We start from the raw sequence: 23,441 nt of genomic DNA, 5'->3' as shown, positions 1-23,441 counted from the left end.
CATCATTTTTTCCCATTCTAAACGCATTCCAACCATCAAAATCATGCTAGGACACCTCCTTTTTGTAACCCTAACCCTACTCTGCTACACATCCCTATCCCTAATATAGGGTGATAGTTCTATTGAAAGAGGGCAATTTTGAAAAAGCCTTCCTTGAGTATCTTTTTCTGCTTAGCTCATCATTTCTGCCCATTCGAAACATATTGCAACCATCAAAAACATGGCCAGCACACCTCGTTTTCCTCACTCCAACTCTCACCTGTACACACCCCTTACACTAAAATTAGGCTAATGTTCCAGTGATGGAGGGAGATTTTGATAAAGCCTTACTTGAGTAGCTTTTTCTGCACAGCTCAACATTTCTGCCCATTCTAAGCACATTCCATCCATCAAAATCATGCCAGGGCACCTCATTTTTCTAACCTGAACCCTACCCTGCTGCACACGCCTGAGCATAATATAGGGTCAACATTCCATTGAAAGAGGGCAATTTTGAAAAAGTCTTCCTTGAGTAGCTTTTCCGACACAGCTCATCATTTCCCCCATTTCTAAACACACTAAAACCATCAAAATCATGCCAAGTCACCTCCTTTTCCTAACCCTAACCCTACCTGGGTGCATAACCCTAATATAGGGGTAAATTTCTATTGAAAATAGGACAAATTTGAAAAAGCCTTCCTTGAGTAGCCTTTTCTGGATAGCTCAACAGTTTTGCCCATTCTAAACAGTTTCCAACCAGCAAAATCAGTCCAGGACACCTCATTTTTCTAACCCTAAACCTACCCTGGTGCACACCCCTAACCCTAACATAGGGCGAATGTTCCATTCAAAGACGGAAAATTTGTAAAAGCCTCCCTTGAGTAGCTTTTTTGCACATCTTATCATTCCTGCCCATTTTAAACACATTCCAACCATCGAAATCATGCCAGGACACCTCAATTTTCTACTCCTATCCCTATCCTGGTGCATACCCCTAACCCTAATTTAGTGTGAATGTTCCATTGAAGGATGTGAATTTTGAAAAAGCCTTCCTTGAGTAGCTTTTTTTGCACAGCTGAACATTTTTGCTCATTCTAAACAGAATCCAACCATCACCTCGTTTTTCTAACCCTAACCCTACCCTGTGCTCTAAAATTGGGATAATTTTCCAGTGAAAGAGGTCGATTTTTAAAAAGCCTTCCTTGAGTAGCTTTTTCTGCACAGCTCATCACCTTGGCCCAGGCTACGCACATTCCATACATGAAAATCATACCAGGACACCTCATTTTTCTAACTCTTACCCAGTGATGGTGAACCTTTTATAGACCAAGTGCCCAAACTGCAACCCAAAACCCATCACAGAGTGCCAACACTGCAATAAAACCTGAAAGATGAGGTTTTAGTTTAGAAAAAACTAAACTCCCAGTCAGCCCAAGCAATATGTACATACATACATACATACATATATAAATATATATATATCACGGCTAATGAATTATGGCTCGTCTCTTCATCGGCTGCCCCTCCTACTTCTTTCTGAGCATGTGCATGGCCCCTGTGTGCGCTGTTATCCGATGCTTGACTGCTGGGGCGATGCTGGGGTGGCTTGGCTCGCATGCCAAGAGAGAGGGCCCTTTGTTCCTGCTGTGACACGCGTACCGTAACTTTTCTACCACTGAACCATGAGATGGACTGACTCCATGAAGGAAGCCGCGGCCTTGAACATAGAAGAACTAAGGGGAGCTTAAAGAGCTCTGCTGCTGCGCAGGATGTCATGAACAAGGACACCTTGGTGGGCGTTCACTTACAGGGGCACCGCAAGCTAAGCTTCTCCCTTCCAATGTGGTAGATATCACTAGCCAACTTCTTGTTTTGTAGAAAGTTTCGACTGCCAGACCACTCTGCTTTTGCACGTGGAATGGGAGGGAACACCATCTTCCTCCTCAAAATGGCATCAAAATATCTCATGCACCTGTGGGTGTGCCCAGCTGGAGCACCTGCCTCATACAATATGCTATCCATTTATTTACAACTGTTGCATAACCACTCCAGTTGTAAATAGCTGCTGGAGCAAACAAGAAAAATAACAGAACTCTGCATCACTGAAGCATTTCAATGAAAACATGTGGCTTGTTAGTCCTCAGAGACTGCTTGTGTTCGGGAGAGACTACAAGCAGTGTGCTGTGGTTGCCTGCCTGACCTCCAGAGACAGGGCGTTCCACAGAATTGGGGCCACCACACTGCAGGCCCTTTCCTCAGTGGACTGCACTTGGGTCTTAGGTCCATGTGGAACCACTACAGCACACCCTTCAGTGACCTTGGTGACTGGACACGTTGATAAGGAGAAGGCATTCCCTCCAGTATCTTGGTCCCAAGTTGCTAAGGGCTTTATCCTCTAGTGCCAAAACTTTAAATTGGCCTGGTGGCAAAGGCACAACCAGTGCTGTTTTCTCTCCACAGAGGAGTTGCAGCTCCTAACACAGAAGAGCTCCTGCATTCTGCACTAGCTCCGGTTTCGGAAGTGGCCTCAAGGGCAGTGTGGAAAGAGAGGGGTACAAATGTAACCCACTCTTCCATCATGGGAAGAGGCTTCCTGGTCCAGGAAGGGGATAAACCAAGCCAGGGTATTTTGTCAAGCCTGTCTACAATGAAATTATTTGTATTCTGTATTTTATTGTATTGCTATATTTATAGCACCTTGGGTGCTAATGTGGAGAGGTGGGAGGTAATGCGTTGAACAATTGAACTTTGGAAGTCTGAACTACTGAGCCAAAAGGGGCATATACACTTGCTTCAATGATTACTAATATAATATAATATAATATTGTATTGTTTAAACTTTTGGAGACCAAAAATCCTGTTTGGTCTGGAAACAAATGTGCTGCTATCTTAGGAATCCAGAAAGCTATCACATTCCAATAGTCAGTCATGGAGGAGAAGGCTATTAGTGACTACTAGTCCTGATGGCCACGTGCCACCACCATTAACGGGGGATGTATTGCTTGGTATACCAGTCACTGTGGCACATGGATAGTAGGATGCTGTTGCATTCCTGTCCTGCTTGTGGGTTTTCCGTGGGCACCTGGTTGGCTACTGTGTGACCAGAACACTGGACTAGAAGATTGAGCATAGCTCTTAGGATTCTCTGATGTTCTTGTGCTCAAATTTTTGGTCCATTGAGGCCTGTAGGTCAGTGGTCTCCAACCTAGTACCCTCCTGATGTGCTGGACGGCAACTGCCACCATCTCCAGCCAATGGCCATGGTGCCAGGGGATGATGGGAGCTGTAATGCAGCATATGAAACCAGGGTTGCCTAGTGGTTAGTTAGTTGGACTGGGGCTCAGGAGATCTGAGTTCTAGTCCCCATTTGAGCATGGAGCCCACTTGGCTTCCACCCGCAGTCTCATTCTAATCTACTCCGCAGTGCTGTTGCAAGGATAAAATGGAGAGGAGGAGGAGAACAAAATTAGCTGCCTAGGGTCCATTATAGGAGCAAAAGACATAGGATATAAATATAACAAGATAAAATCAATGCAATAAATCTGAAAGGCACCAGGTTGAGGATGGCCGCTGTAGGTCATCAACTAAAGGTGTTTCCCATCACTTTCTAGCAGATTAATTTTTATCTAGAGAGAACAGAGATTGATTCTAGGATGCTCCGCATGTGAAGGATGTGCTCCCCCAGTGAGCAGCCCTTTCCTTTTGTCTGTTTGCACCCTGTAAACAAACCAACCACCAAGTCCCTCAACTCCTCTTTTTCATGTATGCATGGAATTAAATAACGTGAAGTCTGAACCAAAGTGACTGTGAGGCCCACTCGTATAAACCTCTTTACATTCCTCAACTCTGATCTGCTAATCCCCAATAAATCACCCCTGATTTTCTCAACTGGCCCAGGCTAGGGTGAAGATTTATGCTTCAAGGATTTGTCATTTCCCACCAGCCTTAATCCTGAATCAGGATGTATGGGTGGGCCTGAAGGAACTGAGGGTATGTTGGGGGTGGGGGAGAAGCCCTGTTTTCAACAGAAGCTGAAGGGCAATTTGAACTCGCTGTACAAAAACTGAACCCAGCCTTTGCCTGGTGTGGGCCACATTTTCCCCTGAGTTTACCTCAGGGGTAATCTCTCAGGGACTCCAAGGGTGCAGCTGAGGCCCCACTCTGACCTTTCCCCATTCTCAGACACACAAACACACACACACAGCAGGGTCAGCCCAATTCCTTTAGCTGACAGTGCCAAAAGACAACCCGGCACCCCACTCATTCCATGTAAAACTCAACCGAATTGGCAGCTTTATTGAAAATGATACCGAGAATGGGAGTACCTCCTGTACCCCACTTGAAGCCTGCATCACTCAGAGTCCTCCCCTCCAGCCATTTGTGGCCACCTTTCTAAGCATCTGCCGCCAGAGCATTTGGCTTCACTCAGCTGAGTGGAGGGCGGGCCCAGGCACACACACTCATGCAACCCCCTGTTGCGGGGCTTAAGCCTTTCCTCCCTCAGTCTGGACACAGATCACCCTCACTGCACACTGCTATTACCTTGTTAATATTGTGCCTTGTGTGGGAATTTTCCAGAGGCTTCTGGTTGGCCTCTCAAGGGCATCATTTCAGTTTTCACAGAAGGATGGAGACACTGAGAGTTCATTAAGGCAGCACAGGGAAGTTTAAACAGCAAAGTTTAAAGTCAAGCTCTTAGAGGTACTGAAGGTCAGTGGTAACCAACCTTGCATACCCTATTAGCATGAGACCCCCTAAGGCTGCCAGGTAGCATAAAAAGAAATAATACTCATATATTCAACATAAAAATAATAAAAATAACTTGGGGCAGGGCAAAATGAAAATCTAAATGCCATATAAAAAGAAAATCACAAAACCGCAGCGGGCTGATTCAAACAGCATGCTAACCAGATTGCTGTAGCTGATGTATAAACTGCCCCACCACCAAGAAGCCCAGCAGTAGATTGGGCTCACTGCAGGTAGGGTGTGCCTGCCTCCCCTTCTCGCCCACTTGGTATCCTGTGGGACACTGTGGGGGAACTAAGGTTCCCCTCATCCTGCAACTACTTGCAGTGTGGTGGGAGGGAGAGCAGGGATTGCTGACAGCCCTCACCCCGACTCACAAGTGAGCGTCTGGTAGAAAGGAAGAGTACAGTCCTGGGGAGGCCTCTGACAGCCATCCCCAAGTGCAACTCTGACCCAGCAAGAGCAGCAAGGGAGTTTGCTGACCTTGCCAAGCAGCTGTGTGACATTGGGGTTAGCTCAGGGGTGGGTATATTTTCTGGGTAGGATCTCTGACAACAACTGCAGTGAGGAAACAGAGCCAGTGTGTTGTGGTGTGTTGGCCTGGGAACCTGACCCAGGTTCTAGTCCCTATTCGGCCACAAAGCTCACTTTGTGAAGCTCACATGAGCCAGTCACAAACTCTCAGCTCAACCAACCTCACGGAGATGCTGTTGTGAGGATAAAATGGAGCTCTGTTAGCTGCCTTGGATTCTTGACAAGAGGAAAAAGTGGGATACCAATGCAGTGGGTGATAATGTGGGCAAAGGAGGCCATTCAGCCAGCTCCACATTGTGGTGATTACGGTGAGGGGTGATTGGACCCTCTTCCACTGGCCCTATTCTGCTGTTACATCCCCCACTGGTCTCAGTCTGGCATGTCGAATCTGCAGCCTCCACTTCAAAAGAAAGCCCTGAGTTTCCGGGTCTGCTCTCCTTGGGAGCTGATCCCTGGCTGGAAGAGCCTTTCCAAGTATGGCGGACTCCTTGTTATGTTCCCCTCAAAATATGGCATCAAGGGAGGGTATGGCCACTGCGGGATGTGACAGTGTGGGGGAGCCCCCCTTCCCCTCCACACCATGACAGACAGAAAGGAGAAAATGTCCCCCAAAGGATTTTTTTCAAGGAAAGACCCCTAAAGAGAGGGCTGCAGTGAGAAAGATTTTCAGTCAAGGTACATGGTTATATTTCTCACAGAGAAAGCACTCTTTGGAAATCCTTTCTGAAATATGTCTTTGGTTTAGCCAGTTACTCAGTTTCTCTCAGAACCACATTTTGACTGAAAAAAAAACCCCTTAGGAAAACAGAGATTTGCTATTGTAACATGTTACATTTTTAGTAGAGCCAGAGAAAATTTTCACTAAGGAGAGGGAGCGGTCTGGTATTATCCTTTTTTGCATTAATATTTTCTGGGAACTCTCCACAGGTATGCACGCTGGGAGGAAAGGCTCAAGAAGGAGACAGGAAATGGAACGTTTTCCCCTTTCCCAAATACAACTTGGTTCTTTTTTGGGAAAGCTGACAGAAAACGCTTCCAGTTGATCTGTCTGAAGTGCAGAAGATTTGGTTTGATCTTTTTGCACGTCAATCCTGAATTCATATTGACTTCAGCTTCATCTCAATGTGAATTGGACACTGTCTTTGTGGCCCTAGTCGGCTGCAAAGCCCATCAGGCAGAACTTCCAAGAGGTACCTCTCCATGGCATGTCAACAGCTTCCCAGGAACCACTGAACTTCAGGTAACACTTTCTGAAGAAAATATCCTCAGTCTCTAGGCTGTCTCTGTCCACTGAAGCTGATCACTGGATCCTTCTAAGACAGCTTCCTGCTCCACTTGAGCATTGTGTGTGGTTTAAACCCAACTCTTCTGCAGGAGTGCCTCAAGAAATCTGGGATTTGATCCTGCCTGAGGCTTCCAGGCTACTCCACCTGGAGTTAAGTGGGAGTGTCTTTGATAGTTCTGTGAAAATGGGAAAGCTCTGGGTAGAAAGATTAAGGACACTGGGGCCCAGATAGTCTTCTCACAAATCCTACCAATTAAGGGAAGAGAAAGAAACAACAGAGAAAGAAAAATAATCCAAGTAAATACCTGGTTAAGAGAGTGGTGCCAAAGAGAGTAATTTGGTTTCTGGTACCAAAAGATAAACTTCTTTGATAATGGAATACGGGCAAGTAATGGGCTGCATGTCCAAAGTACAGAAAACAAGTCCTTGGACACAAAGTGAAGAACGGCATTAGGAGGGCTTTAAACTAAATCACACAGTGGAGGGAGATGTACAGAAGGACACTATGATAACAGGAAATGAAATAAGCCCCACTGAAGATAGAAAACCTCTAATAAGAACCAATAACATACAAGAAAACAAAACAAAACCCAGGAACAAAGCCAGGTTATAACCCTAGTGAACTGTGATGTTTCTACATCAATGCCCAGAGAAGGGGTTATAAACAACATGAACTTGAGCTCCAAGTACATGAAGGCAAGTATATTGTGGCAATTACTAAAATGTGGTGGAAAGATTCTCATAGCTGGAGTTCAAAAATAGATGGGCACAACCTCTTCAAGAAAAATAGAAGGGATAAAAGGGGAGGAGGAGTATGTTAGGAATAGTTATATCTGCAATGAATTGCAGGAGAAGCCAGGTAGTCACATGTGAATGCATCTGAGTCAACCTAAGCAGAGCAAAAAGCAAAAGCAACATAGTCATTGGCATCTGCTACCATGCACTAAATCAAGGAGAAGATGAAGAAGTTATCTTCAAAAAACTAGTAGCCAATGTGGCAACGAGACATGATATGGTCATCATGGGTGATTTCAACTTCCCTGATATTTGCTGGGAGACACATTCAGCCAAACATGGCTCCTCCAAGAGATTCCTTGCATTTGTAGCCAATAACTTCCTCCAGCAGAAAGTGGAGGAAAGGACGAGGGGAACAGCTACACTGGGCTTAATACTAACCAACAAAGATGATTTGGTAGATAGTTCCCTTGGTGAAAGCGACCACACCATTCTTGAATTCTCTATCAAGAGGACAGCAACTGTCCACTGTGGCCAAACACATATCCTTGACTTAAAAAGGCCAATTTTAAAAGTCAGTGATAAGCAAAATTTCCTGGCAACTTACCCTAAAGGAGAGAGGAGTCCATGAAGGATGGGAAATCTTTAAAAAAAGAAATTCTTAAAGCACAATAACAACTAGTCCCAGCAAAGAAAAAGAATGCAAAACTACAAAAACAAAAAACCCCTCATGGCTTCACAAAAAGTTAGGAGACAACTTGAAAGCTAAGAAGAACATGTACAGGAAGTGGAAAGGAGGTCAAGTCTCAAAAGAAGACTACAAGCAGACAGCAAAGATTTGCAGGGCTGGCTAAAGTGAGTTATGAACTAACGAGGCATGCTAAAAATAATAAGAAAGCTTTGTACAACTACATGCAAAATAAAAGACAAACAAGAGAGAGGCATACAGCAGGTTGTCAAGAATGGCAAAAAGAAAACATATGACAAAGACAAAGCAGAGAGGCTCAGCTCCTACTTCAGTTCAGTCTTCTCCCACAAAAGAAAATGCAACCTGCCTACACAGGAGGAAATGCAAAATGAAGGAAAAGAATGACAGCCTAAGATCAACAGACAAATGATCAAGGAGCACCTTGAAGAGCTAGATGCATTCAAATCTCTAGGGCTCCATCCTAGAATATTAAAGGAACTGGTACAAGAGCAGTCTAAGACAATATATAGAATTTTTGAGAAACCTTGGAGCACAGGAGAAGTGTCAGATGACTGGATGGTCCCCCTCTACAAAAGACGGAAGCAAGTCCGGTTGGCTTTCTTCAAAATGTTCATTTTTTTCCTCAATGGCTAACTTGACTTATAGGTGGGACCTGAAACAAAATATTGTACTGTAGTGCTCTCATTCAGGGTTTCTGTCAGTCAGCCATGACAGTTTCTGGAAGATTCTATTCCATCCCCTTTGCCCCTGGGTTTTCTGGTTCCCCAACCAGCTTTCCCACAGTCAGTCAGCAAGAATCCTTGCATGCTTACTTTGCATTGAGCTTTCTTAGGATGCTGTTCTTGAGGGATCTTTCTAACCCCAAGGTTGCTACTGCTTTTATGCTGTTATTCTTGTTGTATTGCTAGTTTGGTTGCTGGGTTTTATTGCTGTCTTTATGGTTTTCTCACTCTTAATATTGTATCCATTTTATGTGTTTTATAGCTGGATGTTATTTTGGGAGGGCTTCTGCTCTATAAAGTGGCCAAAGAATAGGTAAATAAATAACATTTTGGGGTACTTCTTCAAACTTTGGGGTTGCCCAAGCTGTTTGATACTTTCCTCTAGTATGATTGGCAATTAAAGAACACATTCCCCACAACGACTCTGAGGGCGTGTTCTGAAGTCTAAATGGTTCTTGTCCATTTAGATGGGAGACTGCCTGGAGAACCCCCATATTCACTGGGGTGAAAGGGAAGGACTTCTTTAGCTGCACCAAGTTTTAGACCTACTTGAGATACACCTCCTCTCATGTTAGAAATTAAGGATGCAGTCCTATCCAGAGAATCAGCAACATTCACTGCAAGGTGGATTTTGGGCAGAGAGAAAGTGACTGGAGTTTGTGGAGATGAGCCAAGGAAATCTAATGGATTCCCACCCTGGTTCTTCACACATCCCTGGCTAGGACACTCTGGAGGGGGTGGGGGGATTTAGAAGACCCAGGAGATGTTGTACCTTGGCCTGGGCAATATCCTTCCTTCCTGCCCTTCTCCCTATCCCCTTTAACCCTCTCCAAGATCAGAGAGAGAGAGAGAGAGTCAGCACAGTCCTTTCCATTCTGGCTGCAAAGTGGGGAGAGTGCAATTTCCCAGCTCTGAGGTCTTAGCGCCATCTTGGACCTTGGGGTTAGGAATCCACATTATCCCATGGCCTCCTCAGACACTGTCTAAGAGGGGCTAGGACTGCTCCCTAAGGGTTGTCAATAAGGGATTTTCCAAGGGTGTGGGAAGTCACGTGTTGAAGGTGGAGGAATCCAGACTCACTCATTGCTTTGGCAGAATTCTACTCTGTCTGCCCACTGGTTCTGTCTCCTGCTGTTGTCTACGTCTGCTTACCGAAAAGCAGCTTTCTCTGAAAAGACCTGTGCTGATTATGGTCAATGATGTGCCTCAAGAATCATTTTGAGAAGCACAAGGCCCCGAGGTTCATCTTCATCCTGGCACCAGGAGCAAGAGTCCAAAGCTGTTGTTCCTCTAGACCGACAAATGAGGCTGGCATATGGATTGCCACCAGTGGGAGAAATGAGAGGATGGCTTGACCTCTATTCCACATTTTCCAGGACACTGAACAGGATGTGTTTGCATTCCTACAAAATATGGATTGGCAGGTTGGCCACGAGGAGGGGCACAGACGGGCAGCGCGTGGGCTGCGAGATTTCTGGAGCAAAATGATGATGTGGCACAGAACTGGGTTGTGATCTGAAAGCAAGAGGGGAGAAGCAAACAAACAGGGCCAGCCCTACCATTGGGCAGGATGCAGTGCCTGGCTCAGGTGTAGACAGAGGACAGAGCTGCGATTGTCCTGCTGCTTGTAAGGATGCAGGAGGAGAATGCACAGCCACCAATACTGAAGTAAGACTCCACTACTGGGCTAGTGGACCTCTAGACCACAGCTGGGGTGGGGTGGGGTGGGGGCTCCATATTGCCTGTACCTCAGCACAAAACGCCCTGGAAGACACTGCAAGTAGAGGCCTCTCACACTGACTAGACTTTGTCTTCAGAGAAATACAGAATGACTTTGCAGCTTCCACCTTCTTCAGATGAAAGGTCTGCGGAACTGCACAGGAAGTCCAGAGAGTGTCGATAAGGGGGAAACAAAAGCTTTTCAGGGAATTCAATGCATCCCAGACAGTGAAGAGAGCTCCTTCTTAGAAGGAAATAAGGGAAGTCTGCTGATATTACACACTGAGGTTGCAACCAGATTTTTTCACAACAAAACTGACTGTATGGATGCATCTGTTGTGCTTGGTGCTATTTCCACGTGGGCGTGAGTGCCATTGCTTACATACACACCCTGGCACTACCCAGGCACATGTGGGAGGTATCAACCAGCCTAGGGGAACCACAAGTTTTGCAAAAGTACAAAATATTAGAGAAAAAATCCTAAGGGGGAAAAATGCCCCAAAACAGCAGGACTGAGCATGCTCAGTGGGGATGGAAGGGTGATTTCCAGGGAGGAAAGTACTGGGGGATGATAGAATTGAGTGGCTGGAATCCTCAACTGTGACGCCGTACACTGTGACATTTTGTTGTAGTTCCTGCTTCCTCACCTGGTGCCAACAAGGTTCCTTAAAAATAATTTTTCCAGTGGAATCCATGGCCCTCTTCCCCCTTTGCCAGGCAACGCGATTATCGTTTGCAGCCGAGGTGGCTGCTTGTAGAACTCCCTCACTAGTCTGAACAATAACTCCATTTTATGGCCTCATTTATTACTGTGAGACACTGGCCTGCATGGTATTCCCATCACCTAAATGCTGGTTTCCTTATGCTTTGGTCTTTGAAATTGTGCTCGGTTAAAACAAGTCCAAAGGAAGTTACTTCTTTTGATTTGAGGAGTCTCAAACCAGTAGGGAGATCAGCATTCACTTTGACAAAGGATGCAGATCCGTGATTTGGCAACGCGTCTGTGATGAGAGCAATCCTTCTAGTTATGGCACATCCAGCGCGCTCCTTTTGTTTAGGGGACTGGATTTGTAGCATCAGCATTTGTGTTCTTTGCGCTCCAGGTGTGTCTGATTTCCACTTCCAGGTCCCTGGTAGGGCTAATGATTGTTAAGTCTCAGCACGGGCTGTGCTCCTCCCTGTGATCTCAGTTAGCAAGGAGGTGCTTCTTGGGAAACGATGCCCACCCCTCTTCCATTAGGACAGCATATGGTGGCTACACGTTGCAGCCCAGCCATGGAGCAGGAAGCAGTGCAAGCACAAGGAGGCAGGACTGGGAGAGGGTTGTGACGTCCCACCACTTTCTCCAGCAGGTGCTCCAGAAAGCCCCACCAACCACTTTTCTCTGCCGGCATTTGCTGCAGTGGGAAAGCAGCTAGTGGGGCCCATCAGCAGCCGCCAGCCCTGTTGCTGCAAGACTCTTGGCACAGAGCTCAAGACCCACAATATCTCGGCCATTTGCTGAGAACTCATGAGACCCCGCAGCCACGTGATGGGAGCACCTTGCTGCCACTGACAAGGTGGGACGGCCCTCCTGTCCTCCCTGGACCAGCTTGGAGAGCCTCTGTGCCACAGCAGAGGAAGGGGATGGGCTCTGGGCTGGGCCAGGCACTGGCACTGGCACTGGCAGGGAGAGAGGGCTCCACCGCAGCAGTGGAGCAGCATGGATCCTTTTGCCTCCGGGGGCAAAAGTGCTTGCACTCGGCTTGGCTGCAGCACGAAAGCAGACGCTGCCCTCTCGATGGACTCCAGAACTTTCAGTTCAGCTCCGGCCAAAGAAGAATGCAGCGGGGGATATTTTTTAAAAAGCAGTGCATTGCCAAACCTAATATTTTATAAAAGTGTGGAATGAACGCCTTTCACTGTGGCCTCATCTGCCTCGGTGCAATGGCGTTTATCTAAGGGGCGATCTGGGCCCCTTTGCAAAATGCAGTTGTGATTCGTGGCGTCCTCTTATGCAACTGGGAGATGCGGCCCTCGCTGGCCCTTGTGCAGCCTGCTTGTGGACAGGAGATCATTGGCACAAGCCATCGTATTCCCAAAGCCGCCTTCCCAGTACCTCACTGGGTCAAGGACTGGGTCCCGGCACACTCCCCTCCCCTCCTGTCAGCCCTCCTTTCCCTTCCAAAACAGGCTGGTTCTCATGTTCAGCCTGAGGAGCTTCGCTAGGCAACCTTGAAGGAGCTTCAGAGGCTTTCCCCACTCCTTGCTCCTCCCCATCTGCAAAATCCCATGGCAACAGCTCCCACCGAACTGCCCGGACTGCAAGAAACTGGCCCACTCCAAGCACACTGTGGTTCTTTGCCTTCTTCCAAATGGACATACACTGGGCAGTCCTTCAAGCGAGTGAGGTGGGGAGCTGCTCGGCATCTAGGCCGGGGCAGGCATGGTCAGGCACCCCTGACGGTGCACACCCTAGTCGAGGCACTCAAAATTGCCATCTGGCGTTGCAGCTCCTTTGCTCCAGGGTGACCGACTTGCTCCCTGCCTGTTCTCCTGCCCTGGACAGTGGAGGTGACAGGAAGGAGTGGCTGATGCTTCGGCCTGAGCCAGCCTGCTCTCCAGCTCTCTGCTTGTCATGCAAGTAGCCATGCTGAGAAAGAGGGTGAGGAGCAAGAGCAGCTGGTGGCAGGGAAGCTGAGGAGGTCAGTCTATGGAGGGAGGGATCCAGCTCTGAGGGTGTCTTGCCTTCAGGCCCCCAAAAGCCTGGGGTCAGCATGAAGTCTAGCCTTTGTCTTTCCCTGTGAGGTGTCAACCAATTCCTATATTTCTCATGCCTTATAATGAAAAGGAAGGACGGCAGGACTCTTCCCCCCCAGGCAGAGAAGGAGTTCTGCAGCCTAAAGGGGAGATGCAGTGCCAGAGGTCTCCCAGCTGGGGTGGTAGAATCCTCCACTGTCCTTGCTCATCTGCTCTTGGTATCCTGACCACAGTAGGGAGAATAAGGGGCTGTACCGTAAAGAGGCAGGCATGGTTGAGGGCCAGCCGAGGGACCATACCCCAGCAGGTCCTGCTGCCAGGAGTCCCCCAGAATTTCTCCTCTTCTTCACCATCAGCCTCTTGCTTTGGCCCAGACGACGGTGGTCTGGTGGAGGAACAGTAGCTGTCCTGCTTACTTGCTCCCTGCTTCTCTGCTGGGCAAGCCAAGAAGTGGTAGCAACGATGAGAAAGAAGCTGAGGAGCAAGAGCAGCTGGTGGGCAGGGAGAGGGCTCATGGAAGGGGTCGTGCTGGAGGGCCTTCCCTGCCCTGGGTCCAGATAGCCTTGGTTGACCACCTCCCCCCACTGGCCAGAGGATGTCAACAGCTTCCCTCCCAAAGTGCCAGTGGGTGTTTCTCCAGCAGTTGCTTTGGCCAGAAAGTCTGCTTTGCTCACCTGGACATTCCCCCAGTGGGAAATGAGGGGCTTCACCTTCTACAGGCTTTTCCTCGCTGGCTGGAGGAGCTCAGCATCTCAGCTGTCATAGCTCAGTTGAAAGGGTGGCACTTAATCCCTGAGATAGAGGACGCCTTCAAAGAAAGACTGCCCTCTGCAAAGAAGGACATGTGGCCAACCTATGCAATCTTCCCCGTGTATATGGATTAAAGCAGCTGGATTGCCACTCCCAGGAGGACCAAGTTCTTGACCATAGGGCTTTGTGGCTGGAAATGGAGATTTAGGCTAATTTCTCCATGTTTGTGGGAAGGCCTCATGCTCACAAACCTTGCCAACCAAACATGGCCTTCTGTCAGTGAGCAAGCCTCCGCAATTTGTGTCCATGTCTGCCAGGTGACTTCTTCCCATTACCATTAAGATCATGCGTGCAAAACTCAAACATTGTCTGGCAGCTGCCAGCATTTGCTGCTGATAAGCAAGCCAGGAAAGGGGAGACTCCTCCAGGAACCAGTTCCCCTGCAGAACCGTCACTTCTGGAGTACCTCCCGGGAACATCCTGGGAAGACCCTTTCAGACAAGCACAGTGCTAGGTGCTGAAAAGATCCCGGACTTAGGCCTATTGGGCAACAGCATCGGCAACAAAGCGCCCATTTACATGTGCGAATGTATGCATGCTCTCATGGCTCTGTGGGTGTCTTCAAAGGACCCTGTCCCCTAAGGACAGCTGTATGTGTAAAAACAGGATGTATGGATAAGGGCGAGGAGGGCATTTGGCTTCAGCAAGTGCCCATGGAGAACGAACTGGTGGGGAAGGTGACTTCCCAGAAATCTGGGGCTCCAAATGAATGATTCAGGGGTCCAGCTCTAGCAGGCTATGGCCTGGTTACCTCTGCTGGAAGGATCCTGTCAGCTTCCTAGAATGCTGTGGGATACTTGAGGAAGAAGACTTTCATGGAAGGAAGTACAGATCCCATTCCTAGAGCACTTTGCACGTGCTTTTGGTGATAGGTCCAGGTGGCTGGACAGGAGAGAGCACTCCAGGGCCTTGGTGCTGCCACCTGGCACAGACACCTTTGCGGTAAGTCCAGGATCTGTCGCCGCTGCTTCGAGTGAGAGTGCAGCAAGTGTGCAAGCACTGCGTGCAGAGTCAGAATGCATCCGAGTGCAGGATGTGTGCATGTACCCACACTTGCAGTCCCTGACACCCAGCAGACATTTGATGAGGTCCTCGGGGCCAAAGAATTGTGTACCACTGATTTAGATCACTGAAATCAGCTGATAAGGGCGATGCAGATGACAGCGGTGTCTGCAAAAGCTGTGGCATTTCATGGGGGAGAGGAGAGCCCTGCTCTGCCAGGCATTTGGGAGAGAAAAATCTATGATTCGCTCCATAGCAGGAGGCCTGGATGGAGAGCTGGCCCTCCGGCAGCTTGGGTTGGCTGTGCAAAGCTACTTGGATCCATCCTCCATGGCTTGGCATTTGGTCATCACTTGTCGGCAGGTTCAAAACGGATGCAGCAACCAGCGAAAAGGCTGCCAGCAGAATGTTGCTTGGTGTCCTGGGCACAACCACAGCCTGGGTGGTGCTGCGAAATGTGCCCATTACGGTAACAACAGATCCATGAAGAAAGAAGGCAGCCATAACAAAAGAGAAACTGGAAAAGGATGCCAGAGAACAATCAGCGAGAAAGCAAACTTCAAGAGGGAGAGCCTCTGGGAGAGAAATAAATTGATGGCTTTTGCAATCATAACCAGTTAATTTAACCAGTTTCTTCTTTTCTTTTTCCATTCTTTCAGGAATGCTTCTCTGGGATGTGAGTTGAGTAAGCAGTCAGATCCTCTCACTAAAGGGTATTCATGAACATAGACTCTTGAAGGGAATAGTTGGCTTGCTTTCTGTCACTGTTATGTTTCCTGCTCTTGCTTTCAGAAGTGTTTTTTTTTTCATGAAATTGTTGATAATTTCTCCTTTGGAAGTGATGACTTCTCACTTAAAGACATTTCAGGATTTATTGTTTTGCAGGGAGGATGGGGAAGAAGTTTCAAAGTGTGATGAAGGCCTCATTCTCAACTGGGTTTGAAGGTCCATTCTTGGACAGACGTTACAGTTTCTTCTTTTCTTTTTCCACTCTTTCAGGAATGCTTCTCTGGGACGTGAGCCTCGGGACGGCTTACATACAAAGAGACCATCTTTGTATCACTTTAAGAGACCATCTTCCAGGTGCCAGGTAGATCGGAGGGGGAAATGCAGCTCAGTTAGATACAGACAAGCTGGAAAGGGTTCAGAGGAAGGCAACAAGGATGAACCATGTTCTGGAAACATGGCCCTATGAGGATTGATTGAGAGAACTGGGCATGTTAAGTTTCAAGAAGACTGAGGAGAGATATGTTAGCATTCTTCAAGTACCTGAAAAGCTGCCACAAAGAGGAAGACAAGATCTCTTTTCTCTCATCACAGAGTTCAGCACATGGAATAAGGAACTCAAGTTGCAGCAAGCCAGATTCAGGCTAGTTATCAAGAAAAAAATTCCCCTCAGAGCAATACGACAGTGGCACCAGGTACCCGGGGAGGTCATGGGCTCTCCCACACTGGAGGCATTCAAGATGAAACTGGACAGTCATCTGAGTGGGGTGGTGTAACCTGGTGTCATGCACAACTGGGGGTTGGACCTGATTCCATTCTTGGCCCCTTCCAACTCTACTATTCTATGACTGTATGATTCTATTGATGTAGCACAGTGGCAAGGTGCTTGCTCTACATACAGAAAGATTCACATGCAATCCTCAGCATCTCCAGGTAGGGTTAAGAAAGAATCCCACCTGAAACCCTGGACAGCCACTCCCAGCCAGTGTCAGAAGTACTGGGGACTTTTGGTTCAACTCCGAGTAAGGCACTTTCCTGTATCTTGTGTCCTTTCTCAGAGATGGCAACCCAATTTTGAAATTTTCTTCCCAGGGAAGGCCACCTGCTCTCCTATCTTTTTTGTATCAGAGGAAGAGTCCTTGCCTAAGCCTTTAACTTTCTTGTGCGACATTTAAGGGCTGTTTGTTTCCTTCTTATTTTGCGATTGTTTTGTTACCCACTTTATTTCATTGTTCTACTGGTAAGCCACTGTGAAATAATTTGACTGATCAATTGAAAGTGAAGGGTGGCATATGCATTCCTATAATTAAAAAAACCCTAATTAGTTTATAAAACTGTTTGTTGTGGATTGTTGTAAACTGCCCAGGGAGTTTGGCTCTGAGGAAGTATAGAAATAAAATTATTATTATTATTATTATTAGTAGTAGTAGTAGTAGTAGTAGTAGTAGTAATAATAAATTGTAGGTGCATGGTGGAGGAGGGGGGCCTGCAAAAAGAACTGGCTTAACTTCCCATGTCAGATGTAAGATACCAATTGCATAGAGGCATTTTATTGATTACAACAACAGTCATTCAGTGGGCAAATTAGGTTTATCATATCTGCAGTAATAATCAGGTAGGCCAAAACACAGGTGTGTGTGTGTGAGCACATACTCACTCACCTGCTGCAATCTGGTGCCCTCCAGACATTTTAGATTGCCGTCCTCCCCATTCATGACCATTGGATTGCCTGGCTGGGGCTGATGGGAGGTGTAGTCCCAAACAACTGGAGGGCACCAGGTTGCAGAAGGCCAATGCTGCAAGCACCACGGTTCCTTCTGACTTCCCACATGGTGCTTGTGATCTGGCAACGAGTATGCTTGACCTACTTTCCAAAGGGGTGCTTGTGTTCAAAATATGCATTCTCATATGTAGACAAAGCAGACAATAGAACGTGCTTTTGCAAACGTTGAGAAAGGATCTGGTCATTCCGGTGCGACAAGGAAATCAGGTCGCTGCCTGAAACAAAAATGCAAAAACATTTATCGTTATGAATAGTGGTAGCCCTTGTTTATTTAGCAACAGCGCGTGCCAGTTCCTGAAGCAGAGCCCCCTTCCTCTCATCCAGTGGCAGAAGAACTCCGTGCTGTGAGGAGCAACATAGACACAATGCCTATATTGCTGTGATTTGCACTCCAGTCTGTTACAGGTTCTACCAATTAAAAGGCTACAGCATAGCATCGTTAGTCATATACCATCTCCATTACGGTGGCCATGCATATCAGCTCCAGAGGACAGTCTTCTGTCTTGAAGAATGGTCAGAGCACTGAGCAGTGTTTGATGCCTCCATTTGCTTGTGGAATCCATTTGCAGTCCAAATTCTAAGCGCAAGAAACCCTAAGAAAAGCAAGCTTGCAGAGACCTTGAAGCTGCCTGCTCAACACTGGTCGGACTGTACACGGGACATGGCATCTCAGTCTTCCCCGTGGTTAGATGCATCTTCATTCTATTTAAATTTTAGCAATTACTATTAAATTGGCAGCTATACATATAAATACACATGCAGAGATTTAAATCCCTTCTCTTTTTTCTTCTGGTAATTCATTTCATCTGAAGTCCATACAATATTCATATTTCTCCTTCTTTCTTTCCCCCTTATCTCCGATGAACTACCTGGCCTTTTGTGAGTTTGACAGATGAGCTATTTTAATTTAAGCTGAAGTAATATAAAAGCTCAAGAAACATCATTTTGAAAAAGAAATGAATCAGATCTCATGCACTTGTTTTTACAGGAGAAGCAAAAATAAAACCGACAGCTTAAAAGCAGAAGTTATTTGCTTGATGGTGTACAAAATGATCCCCCACCTACACAATGACCGGGGCATTCCTGCAAATAGAACAGGTCAAATGAATTATTTCAGGAAGAATTGTTGCCATTTTATGCATAGCAAGACTAGGAAAGGGGAGGGGGAAAGGATTCTAGCCCCCTGCAAGACTGGAATACTGTGCACAGTTTGGGTCGCCACATATTAAAAGAGATAGTGTAGATTTGGGAAGAACACAGAGAAGGGCAGCTAAAATGATAAGGGGGCTGCATCATCTCTCCAAGGAGGACAGGGCTGTTCGAACCTGGCCCTGCCCGGACTTTCTCCCCTCAACCTCCCCACCACCGCCTCTTAAGGGGGCTGGAAGACCAGAAATGGGCCCTCCCATCAGAAAAGCATCAGATGGAAGATGAATGCTGTGCTGAGAGGGAAATAGGAGTACGGGGAGGGCTCAGCTTTTCTCCATTTCACCCCCCCCCCCCGAATACTATTCAGCAGGACCTGTAGACTCCTATTATCTAGCCCCAAACCTGTGCTGAAAATAGTGCCTCAAAAGTAGGTCCACCCATTCGATCCTGTCCCTAATTATATTTCCCCTGTTTTTGACTCCTCTTCTTCCTTGTTTCTGATTACTCAAGACAGAAAGCATGCCTGTTGTGGATTAGAAATTGTTTTCTGCAGCTTGCACGCTCTCTGTTGCAATAATCCAATGCCTCAGTGTTTTTCAGTTTGCGAGGAGAAAAGAACAATTAAAGGAATATTAAAATCATTTAATTTAACTTAATTAGCTGCTCTCCTCTCCCCCGCTCTGTTTCAGTTGCACAGTGCAACGGCCGTAATGGCTGTTGTTTTGCATCTTTTGAAGTGAATGACAGTTGGCAAGTAAACTCAGTGGGAGAAGAACAGGAGCTGATTTACTGAAGATAATAACAATTTCCTTACCAGTGCATAATAAGGACAATTGCATTCCACCATCTTTCAGAGGCTGTGGAGAAGTGGCTTTCATGTCTATCCAAGGTTTGGTTTGGTTTTAATTTCAGCTTTGCAAGAAGGCTGGTAAATTAGCATCTCTCCCAGTTTAGATTGTTGGACCTTGACTTAAACTAGGCTTCTTCTCACCAGATGCTTTTGCTTCTTGATTTCGGCAAAAGCTGATAGCCACTACAGCAAACAGCACTGCACTTGGACCTTTTGAACGAATTAACGCACGAATTGCACCATTTTTGCTCATCATCAGCATCACCATTACTGCCTCCACCACTTTTGTTACTGTATCATTACTGTGCCTGGTGCTTTATAGTATAGGAGGACAGATTCCTGCCTCCAGAGCTGCACAATTCTCTATTATGGGTTGGATCCAGGATCTCCCTTCTGCTAATGGAACAGAAAGTGTCCTCGCCTAATTTTCAAGCATTCCCAGCTCACCTTATTCAGCAGGGCTTCTGCAAAGCATTTTCATGGGGTGGGAAGGGCTATCACGGGGCACAAGAAAAAGAGACATTTGCTTCTTCCCAGCCCACCTTCCATTATACGCTGGATTTTGGCTGTGATGGCAGCAAATAATTGCCAGTTTCCTCCTGCATTTCAGCAGCAAACTGTAAGGGTGGCGTTACAGGGCCACATTTCACTTTTTATAAAGGTTCACACCGAAATTCAGCATCTAGCAAAGTGTCATGCCAGAAAATTGCCTTAAATAGATACTTCCCTAACACTTACACACCAGAAAGCCCAGATGGGCTTTGCAAAGCATCGTGTGTGCACGCTAAGCAAAGGTGTGAGACCATCTCCTGAATCGTGGCTGAGAAGAACAAAAGAAAGAAGCAACCCGTAGCCGACGAGCGGGTTTTGCTCAGTGCTCACCTCAGCTAGAGAGAGCCTGCTGGGCCGGCTGCATTGACATGACAGGGCAGCGTGGGTGTTCTGATGGATTTAATGCTGCGCTTGGTGGCAAAGGCGGTGCAGGCACGTTAAGACTGCTTATCTTAAGAGATGCAAAGGGATTCAGAGCATGGTGCATCTCTTCTCATTTTCTCTTGCTCAAACGCTTCTCTTTATTATAATTCTGGCAAGTTTCCACAGGTAGTACATCCAGAATCTTGAGATTTTCCCTTGTTTAATCTTGATAAAGCCCTGGGTAGCATCTTTCTTTTCTTTTTTTCTAAGCTAAAGCTGGTTAGGGAGTGACAAACTGTATTCATGAAATCTCAGTAAACAATTATGTTTTGTTTATTAAAATCCAGGATTAAGATAACCGTAGTTTCAACAGGTCTTAACTTTGGATTTTGTCTCACTCCTATGGAAATAAACAAGTAATATGTCCATTCATTTGGTATTTTACTGTGAATTTTACCAAAATAAAAGCAAAAGCAAAAAGAAAGATGTTTTTAAAACCCCCAGATTAACAAATGGTAATATGCAACTATCCAAATAGCAACTTGTATCCAGATGTATCAATTATAAATATGTATCAATAAAGTTGGATCAAATATCCATCTATCTATCTGTGTGTCTGTATTGTATGCCCTCTGCTCAGATTTTGAAAACATTGTTAGATCTTAGATCTATTGCAACACAGGAGATGGAATTTTATCTTTCTAATGTTGTAATATCAGTCTCTTAGCTCAAAAGGCATGGAAAATCCTTTTGCATTGACCAAGCTTTAACTTCCAAGAAACAGGTAGATCCTTTAAAAAAGTAAAAGTGTTCTCATATAAAGTTGATCTGTATTATATTTTGCACCCACAAAGAATCAGCTGTGGGACATTGCCAAACATAGGACTGAAACATATGATCCATATTTCAAGTATCAGTAATCAGTGAGCAAATAAGTTCTAAAGGTGGAACGGAAGAGGCCATTGATATGTTCTACGTGGTGCGAACAGTGTATTGCCACTTTAGGGTGACTCTGTGAAGTTTCAGTGGATCTCGGCTTATGCTTTCATTTAACAGAACTATTGGCAGTGTGACATGTCCAGCAGTTAGTCAGCTGAGACAAACCCTTTTTAATGAGGCAGAGCCAGCACGGTGTGGTGGTGAGGGGGTTAGACTGGGAGCCCGGGAGACCCACGTTCTAGTTCCCACTCATCCACGAAGTTCTCTGGGTGACTTTGGGCCATTCACAGACTCTCTTTCTAACCTACCTCACAACGTCTGGTTGTGAGGTTAAAATGGAGAGGAAAACCTTGTAGGTCACTGTAGGTTCTTGCAAGAGGAAGAAAAGTGGGGTATAAATGTAATGTAAAAATAATAATTGAGGGATCATAGAATCACAGAGCACAACACACAAAATTCTCAAGGTGGGATGGAACAATTACACTTGCAACATAATGATATAATCAAGAAGTAGAATGAACCAACAGTAGCCAGCTTAACAAACCACCCTTGATACAATCAGAAGAGTAGATCAATGCATCTTCTGTTTGTCATAAGTCCCCTTGTCTCCAGTAGGTCTGTTTTCATCATTGCTAAGTCTGGATCTGTTGCAATGCAGCATGGCTGTCTAAAAGGAAAGAAGTATTCCTGAGTTCAGCAGGTTCTGACTGGCAGCGGATTCCACAACGTTAGGGAGCAAAATTTATGGCCTTCCAGCATTGTCCAGGGGTCCCGGCAACAAAATGCTGCGATCTCAGATCTGGCCCTTCTAAAGATGGGCCCTTGCCCAACTTCACACAGCTGGCACTGAAAGAACTGCCTCCTCACAATCACACATGTGCCTTGGATGGGAGAAAAAGGGGTATATGGTGGGCAGAGGCTGGAACCAAGGACAGGTTGACTCCTACCAGTGGCCCAGCTTCCTCCCCAGCCCTGGTGCTTAGCCTGGCCATCTAAGTGAAAATCAAGGTGCAAGGAGTGGCCACAGCAAAAATAATGGTTGCTGAGCCTCAGTCAGAGCATCTGCTGCACATACACCTCCACAGGTAGGGCTGATAGGATGGTATCCCAAGGAGCTAAACTGGGCAGCTTAAAAAGGGATTGGTCAGATCACAAGGGAGGAGGCTATCAGTGGCAGCTAGCCTTCCTGGCTATGGGCTGCCTCCTTTACCGGAGGTGGCATGTTTGCACACACCAGTTGCTGAGGAGCTTGGGCAGGTGGAGGTCTTGCACCCCTCCTGCTGGAGGACACTGTGGACAGTTCATTCACCACCATGTGAACAGAGCCCTGGATTGGATGGACCATTGGTCTGACCAGCAAGGCTTTTCTTATGTTCTTGAATGGAGAAGGACGCCTTTCATTGTGGTTACCAATGAGATGGTACCACTACCACCAACTTATTGTTGTGAGGAGTGAGGAGGTCCATAGGGGAAGATGGTCCCTTCTTTCCCATTTAAGCTTCTTGGGTACAAACATATTTATCTTGGAGGCCATTTAAGCATCACAGCGTATGAAAAAAGCACTTTCCTGTTTTGGAGCTCTATGTGGCAGCTTGGCCCTTCATCCCACTTCTACACTCAAATATATACTGTGAGTTGGATCCAGATTTAGTCATACTTAAGTGCAGGGCCATTGCTAGGCACATAAAAGATTCAGGACACAAGTCCATAAGACACAACTCTGAAGTCCATGTGCTAATTTATATTTAAATAGGCAAATGTAGAAGTAATTGCTCAGATTTATTTACATTTCAAAGCCAGCCAACTAATTTCCTCTCCATATCACGAGTAAAATGAGTTCCTTAATTAATTTGTACCCAATCCTCAGATCATTCTAAGTCAGTAGCACTCTTCAGATACAATTAATTTTCCATGGCTGCTGACAGGTGTGAAAAAATGCACAAAAGAAGAATGACTGGTTAGTCTGAACTTTTTCAAATGCTCCTCATGCCTTTGAGCATAGAAGAAAACAGAACCAATGGGGCTCGAGCTCTAGAAACACTCCTGCTTGCAGGAGATCGAAGCACACGCCAGTGGCATATATTCACTGGATGTGGCTG

The sequence above is a fragment of the Varanus komodoensis genome, unplaced genomic scaffold, assembly GCF_004798865.1.
Source record: "Varanus komodoensis strain SLA01 unplaced genomic scaffold, ASM479886v1 scaffold4, whole genome shotgun sequence".
Taxonomy (NCBI): Eukaryota; Metazoa; Chordata; class Lepidosauria; order Squamata; family Varanidae; genus Varanus; species Varanus komodoensis.
Note: the sequence above shows the minus strand (reverse complement) of the source record.